The sequence below is a fragment of the Bos javanicus genome, chromosome 9 (assembly GCF_032452875.1).
Source record: "Bos javanicus breed banteng chromosome 9, ARS-OSU_banteng_1.0, whole genome shotgun sequence".
NCBI lineage: Eukaryota > Metazoa > Chordata > Mammalia > Artiodactyla > Bovidae > Bos > Bos javanicus.
Window position 1 is genome coordinate 80,187,995 of NC_083876.1, and position 15,099 is coordinate 80,203,093.

The 15,099-nt window shown below is 37.7% G+C and overlaps 1 protein-coding gene across 9 annotated transcripts in view; it reads right to left on the bottom strand.

Moving 5' to 3' along the window:
• Positions 1–15,099, bottom strand: part of HIVEP2 (HIVEP zinc finger 2) — a 218,403-nt gene that overhangs the window by 34,489 nt on the left and 168,815 nt on the right. For 8 of the 9 annotated variants that reach the window (XM_061428157.1, XM_061428158.1, XM_061428160.1 and 5 more), the window contains one exon: positions 7,916–8,010. The exons of the other annotated variant lie outside the window; for it this stretch is intronic. The gene's annotated coding sequence lies outside the window, so the exon portion shown is untranslated. The remainder of the gene's footprint in view (positions 1–7,915; positions 8,011–15,099) is intronic. 9 annotated transcript variants of the gene reach the window in all.

The following is a 15,099-nucleotide window of genomic DNA, read 5'->3' on the forward strand; positions in this document are numbered from 1 at the left end:
TGCTGCACTCAATATGCCAGCAAATTTGGAAAACTCAGCAGTGGTCACAGAACTGGAAAAGCTGTTTTCATTCCAATCCCAAAGAAATGCAATGCCAAAAAATGTTCAAACTACCACACGATTGCACTCGTTTCACATGCTAGCAAGGTCATGCTCAAAATCCTCCAAGCTAGGCCTCAACAGTACATGAACTCAGAATTTCCAGATGTACAAGCTGGATTTAGAAAAGGCAGAGGAACCAGAGATCAAATTGCCAACATCTATTGGATCATAAAAAAAAAGCAAGAGAGTTCCAGAAAAACATCTACTTCTGCTTCATTGACTACGCTTATTCCTTTGACTGTGTGGATCACAGAAAACTGTGGAAAATTTTTAAAGAGATGGGAATACCAGACCACCTTATCTGCCTCCTGAGAAACCTGTATGCAGCTCAAGAAGCAACATTAGGAACCTGACATGGAATAACAGACTGGTTCCAAATTGGGAACAGGGTATATAAAGACTGTATATTATCATCCTGTTTATTTAACTTATATGCAGAGTACATCATATGGAATGCCACGCTGTCTGAAGCATAAGCTTGAATCAAGATTGCCGGGAGAAATATCAGTGACCTCAGACATGCAGATGATACCACCCTTATGGCAGAAAGTGAAGAGAAACTAAAGAGCTTTTTGATGAAAGTGAAAGAGGAGAGTAAAAAAGTTGGCTTAAAACTCAACATTCAAAAAACGAAGATCATGGCATCTGGTCTTATCACTTCATGGCAGATAGATGGGGAAACAATGGAAACACTGACAAACTTTATTTTCTTGGGCTCCAAAATCAATGTGTGACTGCAGCCATGAAATTAAAAGATGCTTGCTCCTTGAAAGAAAGGCTATGACAAACCTAGTCAGCATATTAAAAAGCAGAGACATTACTTTGCTGACAAAAGTCTGTAGAGTCAAATCTATGGTTTTCCCAGTAGTCATGTACTGATGTGAGAGTCGGACCATAAAGAAAGCTGAGCATGGAAGAATTGATGCCTTTGAACTGTGGTGTTGGAGAAGACTCTTGAGAATCCCTTGGACAGGAAGGAGATCAAACCAGTCAATCCTAAAGGAAATCAACCCTGAATGAAAAATCACTGGAAGGACTGATGCTGAAGCTGAAGCTTCAATACTCTTGCCACCTGATGGGAAGGGCCTACTCATTGGAAAAGACCCTGCTGCTGGGAAAAACTGAAGGCAGGAGGAAAAGGGAATGACGGGATGAGATGGTTGAATAGCATCACCAACTCAACGGACACGAGTTTGAGCAAACTCTGGGCGATGCTGAAGGACAGGGAAACCTGGTGTGGTGCAGTCCATGGGGTCACAAAGAGTTGGACATGACTGAGCGACTGAACAGCAAACACCACCATATTATGTGCTCTAAAAAATACAGCAAGTAACTGCTTTAGAAAATACTAAAGTAGTAAACATAATATTGATTGTCACTATGCCTAAGGATAACTCAAGGAGAAAAAAATTTTTTAAACTTCAGTCATATTTTCTAAAATATAAGATTAACATATTAAAACAACTTAGACTTTTGACAGAAAGGCTTGGCTTTAATTCCTTAGATAATAAAAAGTTAAGAGTGGGTTTTTAAAATTTAACCTGTAGATTTAAAAATTTTTTAAATAAATATCCTTTTTAGGAAATTTGCATGACAGCAAGGTGAAAAAGTCTTCCAGATGACTATAAATGGCTCAGGAAAACTTGACGACTTAGAAACTATTAGATATTAAGTGAATACTCAGTTTCCATAAGGGAATGGCCAATGTAGTACACAAAGAATTTTGAGAACTTCAATGTTCAATTGTATCAATTATGATGATATCTGATGTGTTTCCTTAATAGGCAATATAGCAGTATTTATAGTAGAAAGAAAGCTCATATTCTTTGGTCCAGGAATTCCATTTCTTGAAATGTGTCCTTACAGATGTACACAAGAGCACAAAGATGTGTGTACAAGGATTACTTAGGTCAATTAAGGCTCAGTCATAAGACTCAGCCACTTAAAGAAAATTAAGTGTATCTATAAGTACTAATATAAAAGCTCATCCAGAAGGTAGTAACATTGGATGTAAAATAGTTTATTGGGCCCTAGAATGTATTTTATAATCCCATTTGTGTAAAAGAGAAACAGGCAATAAACAGAAAATTTCTGTAAGGATGCCAAACAGCTTTTATATTAGTTAAATCACAGAAGTGGAGCCAGGGAGTCAAAAGAAGGGACGAAGGAAGGGATTTCTACCTTTAACCTTATGACTTCTGGTAATCTTTATTTTTCTTTATTTCTTTTTTTTTTTTTTCACCATGAGTATGTCCAATGCAGGAGACATAAGAGACTTGGGTTCGATTCCTGATTTGGGAAGATCCCCTGGAGGAGGGCTTAGCAACCCACTCCGGTGTTCTTTCCCAGAGAATGTCCATGGATAGAGAGGCCTGGCAGCTACAGTCCATGGGGGTCACAGAGTCAGACACGACTGAAGTGATTTAGCATGTACTCATGGATGTTCACATTTTAAATAAAATATTTGTTAAAAAAGATGCCACTGTGTAAATGTACTGTAATTTCCCAAACTAAAATTCAAACACTGATTTTATTTCCATGACCAATTTGGTCCCTAATATAGAACGCTACTGTGAGATAATAGGTATACTTGGAAAAGGGGGAGAAACATGGAATAAATAAATCTTTTGGATGAGAAATCAGAAGCCCCCAGGTATCTGAAGCAAAATATCTGTAATCAAGAAGTCCTTCTGGGGACTCCACAAGTGGCCCAATGGTTAAGACTGTCTTCCATACTTAGGATCAGAACCAGAATCAAATCCACGTTTGGCTGACTGCCAAGCATAAGGGGTTCTCACCTTCCCAACCAGCATCCCCTACTCCCAGCTCAACTGTTAAGTTTTATTACAATGTAAAATAAAACATGGGCTTCCCTGGTGGCTCAGTGGTAAAGAATCTGTCTGCCAATGCAGGAGATGTGGGTTTGACCCCTGGGAGAGGAAGATCCCCTTGAGAAGGAAATGGTAACCCACTGCAGGATTCTTGCCTGGGAAATCCCATGTACAGAGAAGCCACCAGACTCAGTCCATGGGGTCGAAAAAAGAGTCAGACACAACTTAGCAACTGAACATAACAGAAAAAATACATCTGCAGTAACGCTTTCTTCTAAGTATTTTCACTTGACTCTGATACTTTCAGTGCTTGAATTTTTCATAGTCCTGAGAGAATATATGAGTTCTGTATGGATTTCAAACAAATCCACAATTTAAACAATGTTAAAATCTGTATATTGAAGTATTAATGAAGACAGCCCCTTGTGAGACCATGATTAAGTCTCATGACATACAACTGTTTGACTTTGTTCCTTGAAAAGCATTACTTTTAAGAAAGTATTAATAAGAACCTCACAAGTGAAAATTAGGCATATGGTCACTTGCCACTTCTCAGTTTTCACAGAATATATAATTTTGCTTAAAACATGGACTTGAAGTTAAACACATACATAAAATTTTATGAAAAACAGGACTGGGATACTATATTTAATAATTAAATACAATATAGTATTTTTGTGTAGCAATGAAACAATAACTTTTAAAATCAGATTTAACTTTTGTGGTTTACAGTAAAGAATTACATTTATCATGGGAAATAGATGGGGAAACAGTGGAAACAGTGTCAGACTTTATTTTTAGGGGCTCCAAAATCACTGCAGATGTTGGCTGCAGCCATGAAATTAAAAGACGCTTACTCCTTGGAAGGAAAGTTATGACCAACCTAGATAGCATATTCAAAAGCAGAGACATTACGTTGCCAACAAAGGTTCGTCTAGTCAAGGCTATGGTTTTTCCTGTGGTCATGTATGGATGTGAGAGTTGGACTGTGAAGAAGGCTGAGCGCCGAAGAATTGATGCTTTTGAACTGTGGTGTTGGAGAAGACTCTTGAGAGTCCCTTGGACTGCAAGGAGATCCAACCAGTCCATTCTGAAGGAGATCAGCCCTGGGATTTCTTTGGAAGGAATGATGCTAAAGCTGAAACTCCAGTACTTTGGCCACCTCATGCGAAGAGTTGACTCATTGGAAAAGACCCTGATGCTGGAAAAGACCCTGATGCTGGGAAAGATTGAGGGCAGGAGGAGAAGAGGACGACAGAGGATGAGATGGTTGGATGGCATCACCGATTCAATGGACATGGGTTTGGGTGGACTCTGGGAGTTGGTGATGGACAGGGAGGCCTGGCGTGCTGCGATTCATGGGGTCGCAGAGAGTCGGACACGACTGAGCAACTGAACTGAACTGAATTGAAATCTTAAACTAGCTATATACAATTCTTATCCACTAAGGACATATAAAAATAAAAGCACCAAATAAAATTCAAGGAAACGTAATAATATTTTTCTATTAAAGAACAGACCAGAAGATGAAGAAAAGTGATTTACACAAAATTCAAAAGTAGATCAGAAATAATACATTAATGGTCAGAAAAATATTATCTGGAATAGTTATTTAATTATCGATGGGTTTAAATTTTAAAGGACAAATCAGAAAAAGTCACACCTACTTTTTATTTTTAAAAAACAATCTTGCTGATACTAATAGAAGAACATCCTATATTCCAATAGCATTTATTATTCAGAAAATGTTTTAAAAATCACAACTTTGATCCCAGTAAAAAACACATTGACTCAATTATGTAAATAGCTTCAGTCAGGAAAGTTAGTTGCTCAGTCATGTCTGACTCTTTGTGATCCATGGGCTATAGCCCACAAGGCTCCTCTGTCCACAGAATTCTCCAGGCATAAATACTGGAGTAGGTTGCCATGTCCTATTCCAGGGGATCTTCCCCCAGGGGTCGAACCTGGGTCTCTGGCACCGCAGGCAGATTCTTTACCATTGAGCCACCAGACTTCCTTGAATCAGTCAGGAAAACCTCCTCCTTTTAAATTTCTAAGGTAAACCCACGCAAGATGTCGTACCATTTTATCATAAATTAGATAAACCTAGTATCATTCTCCCTACTTCTGTCCAAGAAGAGGTTCTGTCCTTCTGCCTGAACTGAAGATCCCAGTAGGACTTGGGACATCTTCTGGTCTACATTCCTTTGAACTATAATGTCTAACTTTTCACTTCAGTTACAAGCTTATTAGGGACTATTACACAATTTTGTGTAATTAGACTATTATTAGGGAACTGGAAATCACTCCTATTTCACATGTACTGTTTACATGAGATTTTAAACATATATGAGGATATAACTCTCTAACCCATCCTTGGACAGCCTTCAACTAACTGCTATCCATAAAACCACTTTCCTTCTTGGAGTTTCTGAGGCACATTGAAAGGTAGATGGGAGAAAACAGGAGTGACGGATCCTTTGGGAATTTACTGATCCTATTCATGAATCATTTGGACTCTTTTCGTTAATCTCTTGTCTTCGATTGCTTTATCTTGGAGACTGAAAAAATTCTGCAGTGCAAATGGTTTGCACCATAGATCTATTCCTGGACGTACATGGCACGTCTTTCTGGACTTCAAAGTCTCTTTGCTGCTCTCCTGAACTTACACTTAGGAAAATAAATTCACTTGAAAATCCATAAGGCTTTCAAAGTTTAATAATGACATTTGTCTTTTTTTGGTGATACTTTTAAAGGATACTTTTACTTAGCCATCTACTTCTACCAACAATGGTAGAAATTCTTGAGCTTGTGTTGTATTAATTAAATGTATGAAAATTCTTATAAGATAGAGAAATATCTTCTTTGTATCTCAGAATATTATTATAAACCATCAAATGTATCATTGTATATATCTGTAATTTTAGTATAATTTTCTCAATAGAAATCTACTTGGAGCTATGAAGATCAGTAGTAATATAGTTAATTATAGCTACATTACTTCTCAATGATTGTATAGATGGATTTCATTTTTCAAATTCTCTAATTATGTGTTAAAAGTATATCTCCAATTTCCCCAATCAATTGATGTGTTAAAAATGCAATATTAGAGCAATCCTCACATGGAAAGAAAATAGCTGGTTATCATTTCGTTCTCTGAGGTTTCTTTTTATGGTAACCAAACCCACGCAAATTCACTTTTGGCACCCACCGCCAACAAAGGAACAGTATTCCAAACACAGCTTCACATTCACATTGAAATTTTTCCCTCATGCCTTTGAGTGCTCTGAAAGGAGTAGGATAATTTGCAGGAGGATATGACTTTGGGGTTTCCTGTGGATAGTGCTCTAGCCCATAGGAGTCCTTCGGTTAGTAAAGAAAGACAGGCATTGTCTTGCAGGCTCCGTGCATTTTTCTGAGTGGAGTAATATTGAAAAAGACACTACCTTCTGCATGCTGTCTCAGTGGTAACAGAACTAAAGTAATTGAGCAAAAGAAAAGAAAATGATATTACTTGGAAGAGTTGCCATTTTTCTAAAAGTGTGCCCACTCCTTTGGCCATGCTTCAGTCCCACTCAAATAAATTTGGCACCCAGTTAAATAATTTCCTCAGACAGGCCCTGCGAGGAAAGGCACAGAAACAGCCTCCCGTGTAGACCTCCACAGAGGTCTCTTCAGGATAACAGCTGGGTGGGATTGGCAGCCGGGCAGCCCAGCTCTGTAGACGAATAAAGGCCTACAGTACCCAGGGTTGTCAATCTGGGATCTTTTGCTTAGAAAAACAGTATCTTAGAAAAAAACTTTACCTCAGGAAATTAATCATTACTTGAGTGGTGGCAAAAGTCAAGTGAGCATTAAATAATAACATCCTAAATAATAATGGTATAAAATGACAGGTTATAAACACTACTTCTCTACTTCCAATATTTTAATAATAGAACATTTTTTAAAAACTAAAATGGTGACTTGGTCTTTTTTGAGGCATTGGTGGAATTACACTTGTAAATAAAACAGATGTCTTCTGATAATAATTACTGGACAAAAATTTAGAGGCCATTTCCATGTATTTGCTTTCAAAATGTCATAGATCAACTGCAAAATAGTTTAAGAAATACACGAGCATCTCAGAGCACTGCTGCTTTAACACAGACGGACCCACAAGTCATACCACCTATGAGTACCGGATGAAGGAAAAAAGGATCTACCAAAAAACCAAGAGCAGTGCCAGAGTCCAGCTGAATACAGACTTATTTCCACAGGATGATTAAAAAAGGGCACCTTTCTGAGAGCCAAATTCATTATAAATGCTTCTTTTATTAGTCAAAATTCCCATCACAACCTTAGTTCTCCTTAAAAGGAGCAAGTAGCCAATATGAGGAAGGTACTGTATACTATATAAAACCTTGCCAAGCAATTAAGAGAACTTCTGGAGAAAAAGTAAAGAGATTGAGATGATCACCATCTAGTTTGACATACATTAAAATTTAACTGGACATTTCAAACCTAATGGAAAACTGAACAGTATTTTTTGCATGTTGGTTACAATGACTGCAGACAGTTGTACAGTTTGCATATCTGTCCAAAGTTTTTATGACTTATGACTACAGCTTACTAATTTTAATATTTTGTCACAAGCTTTTTGCAAATTTTTTACAATTGTGATTTTGCTCTCCTGGTGGAATGTTTTCATATTCTATAACAAAAGTTATTAGGTTTTACTATGCAGAATTTTGTATGAAAATAAATTCTGCCAGAAAGAAATTCTCTTAAATGAAGCTGCTTCAATTAAGCAAATTATAATTAAAACTGGGCTATTATGAAAAACAAAACAAAACCTTCACTCACTAAATAGCATATACATTGTTTCTTCCCAGACTGGATGATAGTCAATTCACATATGGGTGGATGCACAGTAAGTTAAAAGTTCTCTTCAAGTTAAATGTAAAACTCATAGAATAAAATAATAAATGTCAGCTATTAACCTGTTATCCTCATATCAAAAAAGTGCATCACAGCCGTCTTTGCTTTCAACGATGCCAACTCCCTCCACAGGAACACATGCACAACTTCTGGGAATCTAAAAAATAAACAATAAGATCTTTTAAAAATGATGAACCTTGTAGTCAATTTAACCAACACACTACTCATAGAAATGCTCTCCTTGAGAAAAGAAAATTTGGAACTGGATCCTTCAAGACTTTTTTTCTTTCAAGAAAAAATTTCCTGTCTTTTCACATCTTTTGAATAAGTTCTTGCATTAAAAGAGAATATTCTGTTACAGTAAACGTGGAAGCAACGTGGAAAATAATGCTAGAGTTAAATCAATGTATTGGAACTAGAAATTATGCCACTGCAATCCATGATACAAATCTGACTTAAAGCCGATTCCCACTAAACTTCTTTGGTGCATCAGCAACTAAACTCCCCAGGATGAAGACTCAGATAACCTCATAGAAAATTCTTTTCTATAGTTTATTTCAGCAATGTTATGTTCCATGCTAAAATTAATTTCTGAAATAGGAAGCCAAAACCAACCAAAGTTAAATCCTGAGACATAACAAACTCTGGAAAGTAACGAAGAAAGGAACTTTCTCATACTTAGAATTAATTTATTCAAGCCTGATCCAAAAAAAATGCATAGAAGATCAGTCAAAGTACATAATCCAAATAGATTAATCAGTCACCATCTTTAGATGGTTTATCTCCCAGTATAAAAGACCCATATAAAATAGTACTACATATCTATAGATATCCACTGTATATTTGTTCATTTTTAAAAACATTGCTCTTTCTTCCAGACAAGTTATGTCTCATAGAAAGGACTAAAGCATCAAGACATGAGAGTTAAAATGTGCCTTAATCCAGTACCATTTCATGTGACTGTTCAAAATGCTTAAAGGAAGCAGTTAGCTTTAATTTTCTCCTCCTCTTTGCATATCACTTCAGGACACCCTGTGCACTTTGCAACATGAATCATTATAAGCACGTAGGCCCACTCGGTTCCTCAAAAGACACAAAAGGTGCAAAAATAGCTTCTGCAATTGAAGCAAGAACCACGTCAGCAGCCAGATGAATGTGGGTGGTCAGATAAGATTCTGTTGCTGCAAAGGGCAAATTATTAAGCGAATGCTAGATTTATTTTCTTTCTAAACTTTGTTCTTGCCTCAAATCAACCATTTTCTGGCACTTAAATGACTCTTGACAAGCTCCACCATTTTCAAAATTGAAAGCTTCATCAAAGCCAAAGAGCATGACTGATTAAACACTGAGGGAATAGTGATGGGGTCCTTCAAGATATATATGTATGTATGTATGTCTATGTATGCTGCTACTGCTAAGTCGCTTCAGTCGTGTCTGACTCTGTGCGACCCCACAGATGGCAGCCCACCAGGCTCCCCCATCCCTGGGATTCTCCAGGCAAGAACACTGGAGTAGGTTGCCATTTCCTTCTCCAAATGTATATGTATATATACATATAAAATCAGGCTACCCTACTGGCTTAGAAGGTAAAGAATCTGCTGGCAATATGGGAGATCCAGTTAATCCCTGGGTTGGGAAGATCCCTTGAAGAAGGGGATGGTTACCCAGTCCAGTATTCTTGCTTGGAGAATTCCACGGACAGAGGAGCCTGGTGGGCTAGAGTCCATGGGATCACAAGGAGTCAGACACTGTTGAGGGACTAACACTTTCACTTTCTTCATATTAAATTATAGTATATATATAAGGTATAATTTTATATGTATATATATATATATATATGCTTTTGAACTGTGGTGTTGAAGAAGGCTCTTGAGAGTCCCTTGGACAGCAAGGAGATCAAACCAGTCAATCCTAAAGGAAATCAACCCTGAATATTCATTGGAAGGACTGATGCTGAAGCTGAAGCTCCAGTATTTGACCACCTGATGCGAAGAGCTGACTCATTGGAAAAGACCCTGAAGCTGGAAAAGACTGAAGACAGGAGGAGAAGGGGACAACAGAGAATGAGATGGTTGGCTGGCATCATCAACTCAATGGACAAGAGTTTGAGCAAACTCCGGGAGATAGTGAAGGACAGGGTAGCCTGGTGTGCTGCAGTTCACCAAGTCACAAAAATTTGGACATGACTTAGCAACTGAGCAACAACAACAACAATATTATAGCTTCTATAATTATACATATATATTTATATATTTAAACCATATCCATAGTAACAAACCAAAGAGCACCTCTTTTGAAAAGAAAATCAAGTTCAAGTGCTAAAAAAAAACAAAATTGTGCACTGGCAATACGACCTAAACTAAAGCATGGCATCTCTCAGATAAAAAATAATAAATCACTGAGCCATTCACACTCTGAGACGAACTCATCCAAGATAGAAATAGGCCAAGATTCTACAGATACAGCTATTTACAGGGAACAACAACTTGAGGCATCCAGGGACTTCCTGCGATTGGCGACCCCATGGCCACTGAACTAAAAGTTAAAAGACAAAAGGAGAACTTCAGCCTCAGAATGCTGGCACTGACACCCACTCCTTCCAGCTATCTGGCATCTGCACACAAGCACCCAGCCATCCCCTAACCCAGAAAGCGTCATTCCCACCAAGAGCTTCCACAGGCGAAAGGGAGCATGTGAGTCCTCCAGACCAGATGTGTCAGGGGCAGTGTTCCCAGTTCTGACCCTGCTTTTCCAGTCTGACTCTCCAGGACTATGGCCACGGGAAACAGGAAACAGTCGTCTCATGATATGCACATGTAACTGGAATGTTAGATGATAGAAGATTGCTTTTTTCACTCATTAAGAAGGTTTGAAAATTGTTTCTATCATATGAAACTGCTACGTGTGCCCTCGTCAATGATTGGTTTGCCCTTAAAGAACAAAAAACAGTGGTCATAATATTGTACTGCTATTTTACCTCACAGAAACTTCCAAGTAATTAGTGTGATTTTAAAACAAAGATCTAAATGATAATAACATGAAAGATAGGACACCAAGTTTGGAGATTTTGCGCAAATCGCTTTGTTGCAATTGGAATCAGTAATGGCCTCTACAAGGGAGGCAATTGTTGTTACTATTAAAATAGAGACATAGAGATAACCATCTCAGAAATTTGTTTTTGCTTTAATTTTAATTGAGTTTTTGTGCCTCAGTATCTTCTTTGAAATAAAAGAAAAATATTTCCTCAAACAGTTCCTGAAAATGTAGTATTACAACTTATGCTTGTATTTCCTAGAAATCAGCAGTTCACACAGTATATTTTGTAAACAATGGAATAAAGTAAAGAGAGATTTTTCATTTTTTAAGCTTTACTTCTAGGTTATTGGATTCATAAGAAACCACTCTGCAATGAAACATTAATATTCAATAAAACTAACAAGTTTTCAGAAAATTGTGTTCACAGATCTTGTTAAATATCCCCAAGTTATTTAAAATTCCTTCCTAAATATGAGGCAAAATTATCTTTCACGTTACTAACAAAGTAAAGACTGATTTTTCGTCGTTTATAGGCCTACAGAAGAGTTCCTTAAAAATATTTTCCAAACCTCCGTCGCCTACTTGTAACAAACACTTGGAAAATTTGAACATTATTGTTTCTAATCCAGTGGTTTTTCAGACTATTTTTAGAAAAAAATCATCCTTGACATTAGATATTTATTCTTGGAAGCTTACAGGTTATTATTACTAAGCTAAGTGAGGGTCATGTTGAGCTATGATTAGATAGGTAGGCAGGTATTAGATAGATAGACAGACATGGAGACGTATGTAAAATGTCCATTCCTGGTAAGATTCTTTAGTATTTCATTTCTCTATTCTTCCAAATTATTTTAAGACAAGTTATGGATTAATAGTTTACTATGGTTAGCACTTCATTGGCAAACTTCTCATGCATATACAAATGTTATCAACCTTTTTTCTGAGGTTAAACACATACACACTAGATCATAATTTTAGTAGAAGAGCCAATAAAATATACCAGTTACACTTTAGATGAGCGCTGTCACAATTAAAAACAATTATTATGTGCTTCAACTCTATGGAAGAAGTGGCAAATAGGACCTGGAAACAAGATATGATCCTTATATTGCTTGGTTAAAAGAAATGTTTAAAAGAAGGAATACCACTCTTCATATATTCAGTCATAGAAAAGAGATACATACCTCTTTTATTTTATAGAAGGGAGTAGAAGAGATTCAAAAGTAGTAGGTAAAGACGGGAGGAGGGTACTGAAAGATAAATGTATGCTTAAATACTTTATCAGAGTGTACCAAAAGTGTACCAGAAGCAGCAGCTTCTCCTTGCTACAAAAAAGAACTTTGAATGGGGCCACTGTTCCACTCGGAGTGTCTAGAGGGGCAAAGTAAGAGGCACCTGGGGGGGTGGTAGAGAAGATAGTTAAAGGCTGGGAAGACTCACTCACACACACACACACTCACACACACACACACTCACACTCACACACAGAGATAAGTCTGATTACAAGCTCATATTTTTAGAAACAGTTATGATATGAAGCTAAAGGTTGGAACTGGGTTCAGAATGTAAAGACAAAAAAGGGATAAAGAGTAGGAACAGGAAAGAGTGCTAATTTGGGAGCAGGGGACAATTCATTGCTGGGACGACTACACAGAAGGCTTTGAAAAGTGAAAAGTGTGTCTGAAAAAGGGGAGTTTTCACAAAAGGAGGATGGGACAAACAGTCAAAATTCGATTACTCTGCCATTGTGTTTAGGGGGCTGGTTCTGGAAACTGCTGGCAAAAATGATCTGAGAGTGCCACTTCTCGGCAGGTTGTCAGTGCTGGAGCGTAGGAAAGATACAAAATAAAAGCATTGTGTGAATCAGAACTACTAAAAACACAAAAGAGTAAGTACCTGTGAATTCATGATTATAACTTAAGCCTCCTTAATTAGGGTTTCTGGACTATTTCTGTGACACTTTTAGACATTTATAGAATGTCTATACTCATCAGAAAATGAACTAAGTTTACAAAATACATAAATGAAAAAGCAAACTCTACAGAGCCTAGAAGGGAAACATTTGTGAAGAAGTAAGTGCTGCAAAATGTTTTAGGCGCTTTGACAAAAATATAAGCACAGTACTGGGCACAGCACAAAAGAGGAAATGGCCAATCCTATCAAGACAAGCACAAAAGGCTTGAGAGACACAATGATACTAAGTCTTTAAAGAAAACTATACGTGCTAATGGGCTTTGCTGGTGGCTCAGACAGTAAACAGAGAAGGCAATGGCACCCCATTCCAGTACTCTTGCCTGGAAAATTCCATGGACGGAGGAGCCTGGAAGGCTGCAGTCCATGGGGTCGCTGAGGGTCGGACACGACTGAGTGACTTCACTTTCACTTTTCACTTTCATGCATTGGAGAAGGAAAGGGCAACCCACTCCAGTGTTCTTGCCTGGAGAATCCCAGGGACGGGGGAGCCTGGTGAGCTGCCGTCTATGGGGTCGCACAGAGTTGGACACGACTGAAGTGACTTAGCAGCAGCAGCAGACAGTAAAGAATCTGCCTGTAATGCAGGAGACCCAGGTTCAATCCCTGGGCCAGGAAGATCCCCCAGAGAATAGAATGGCAACCCACTCCAGCATTCTTGCCTGGGAAATCCCATGGACAGAGAAGCCTGGCGGGCTACAATTCATGGGGTGGCAAAGAATCCGACATGACTGAGCAACTAAACACACACACACACACACACACACACACAGTAATATGGGACTTCCCAGAGGCCTCAGGGGAAGAATCTGCCTGTCAATGCAGGAGACTCAACAGATGTGGATTCAGTCCCCTGGTCGGGAAGATCCCTTGGAGAAGGAAATGACAACCCAGTCTAGTATTTTTGCCTGGAGAATCCCATGGACAGAGGTGCGTGGTAGGCTACAGTCCCTGGGGTCACAAAGAGTTGGACACAACTGAGCATGTATGAATGCTAACATACAAAAACTTGCAGTTTCCAGTGTTAGATTTAGAGATAAATAATCAGATTAAATAAAAACATAAGGCTCTATCATTCCTGTTTCTCTCTAGTTTCATCTATTTGATTTTACTGTGGTCAAAGTCTGGTTCATGGGGAAGCTTAGGGAATAAGGTATATGTTCTAGTTAATACAATCTTATGGTTAGGTAAAGACCACAGAGAAATAATTTTTGTTTTAACATCTGCTAGTGGTTATTTTCCAAAGTACATTAGCCTTCTCCTTGAGTTAATTACAGTCTCCTGAACATAATTTAATCTTTCTTTGATGATTCAGGATAGTATAGTGTTCTCTGGTCCTTACTCTGCATCTGGGCTATGATTGTCTGGTGTTGGCAATGCAAACTTCTCCCCCACATGTATTCTTAAATACATGTCAAGTTTTCCAAGATCAGGGTTGTAACTGAGATTTTTCTTTTTTCTTGACCACATATTTGACATCAGACTAACTTATTTTAGGAGCAAATACATAACCATTCACTTCTATCACCATTATTTGTTGAGCTTATTCTAAATCATATAGGGAGTATTTAGTAATGTGAAAGATTTTAGAAATCATCGACTCTCTCAGCCAAATAACAGAGGGAAAAAAGGCTGAGAACCAGAGAAGTTAAAATACTTGCTTAAGGACTCATAGGTCATTATGATGACCTGGACTATATATAGTTTAGGTCTTCAACCATTCAAGTCAACTATTTTCCACTATCCATATTACTACCTTATTACAAGTTTATTAACCTGACCCCACTGCAGAAATTGATTAAATGAAAAAAGGAATAAAAATGAGGAATAAATAATATTGAACTTAAAATGAGCAATGACATTTACTACCCATACCTTAAAGTTAATAAGTCAAATGAACAGAAAATTACAGTAGCTAAAAACCAATGTTTCATTAAACTGTTTATCAATTTTTATCCAATAGCAAGAACAGCTCATTAATTGACAGTTAACGGAGGTAAGTCCTTTGGTTCATAAAACCGAAATTCCACTACCAGAGCCTATAGAAATACAGGACCCCACCTTCACAGGTACCACTTCGCTTGCAGAATGCTCTTTGCTGCTTTGTTTTAGCAAAAGGGCATGGCCAATTAGATGTTCTGTATTAATTAAATATTTTTTGTTTTCTCATATGTGATACATTTTTATATTTATATTCTCACTTTAAGTTTTCTTTCTCTTCTTTTCAATTCCCTCTATT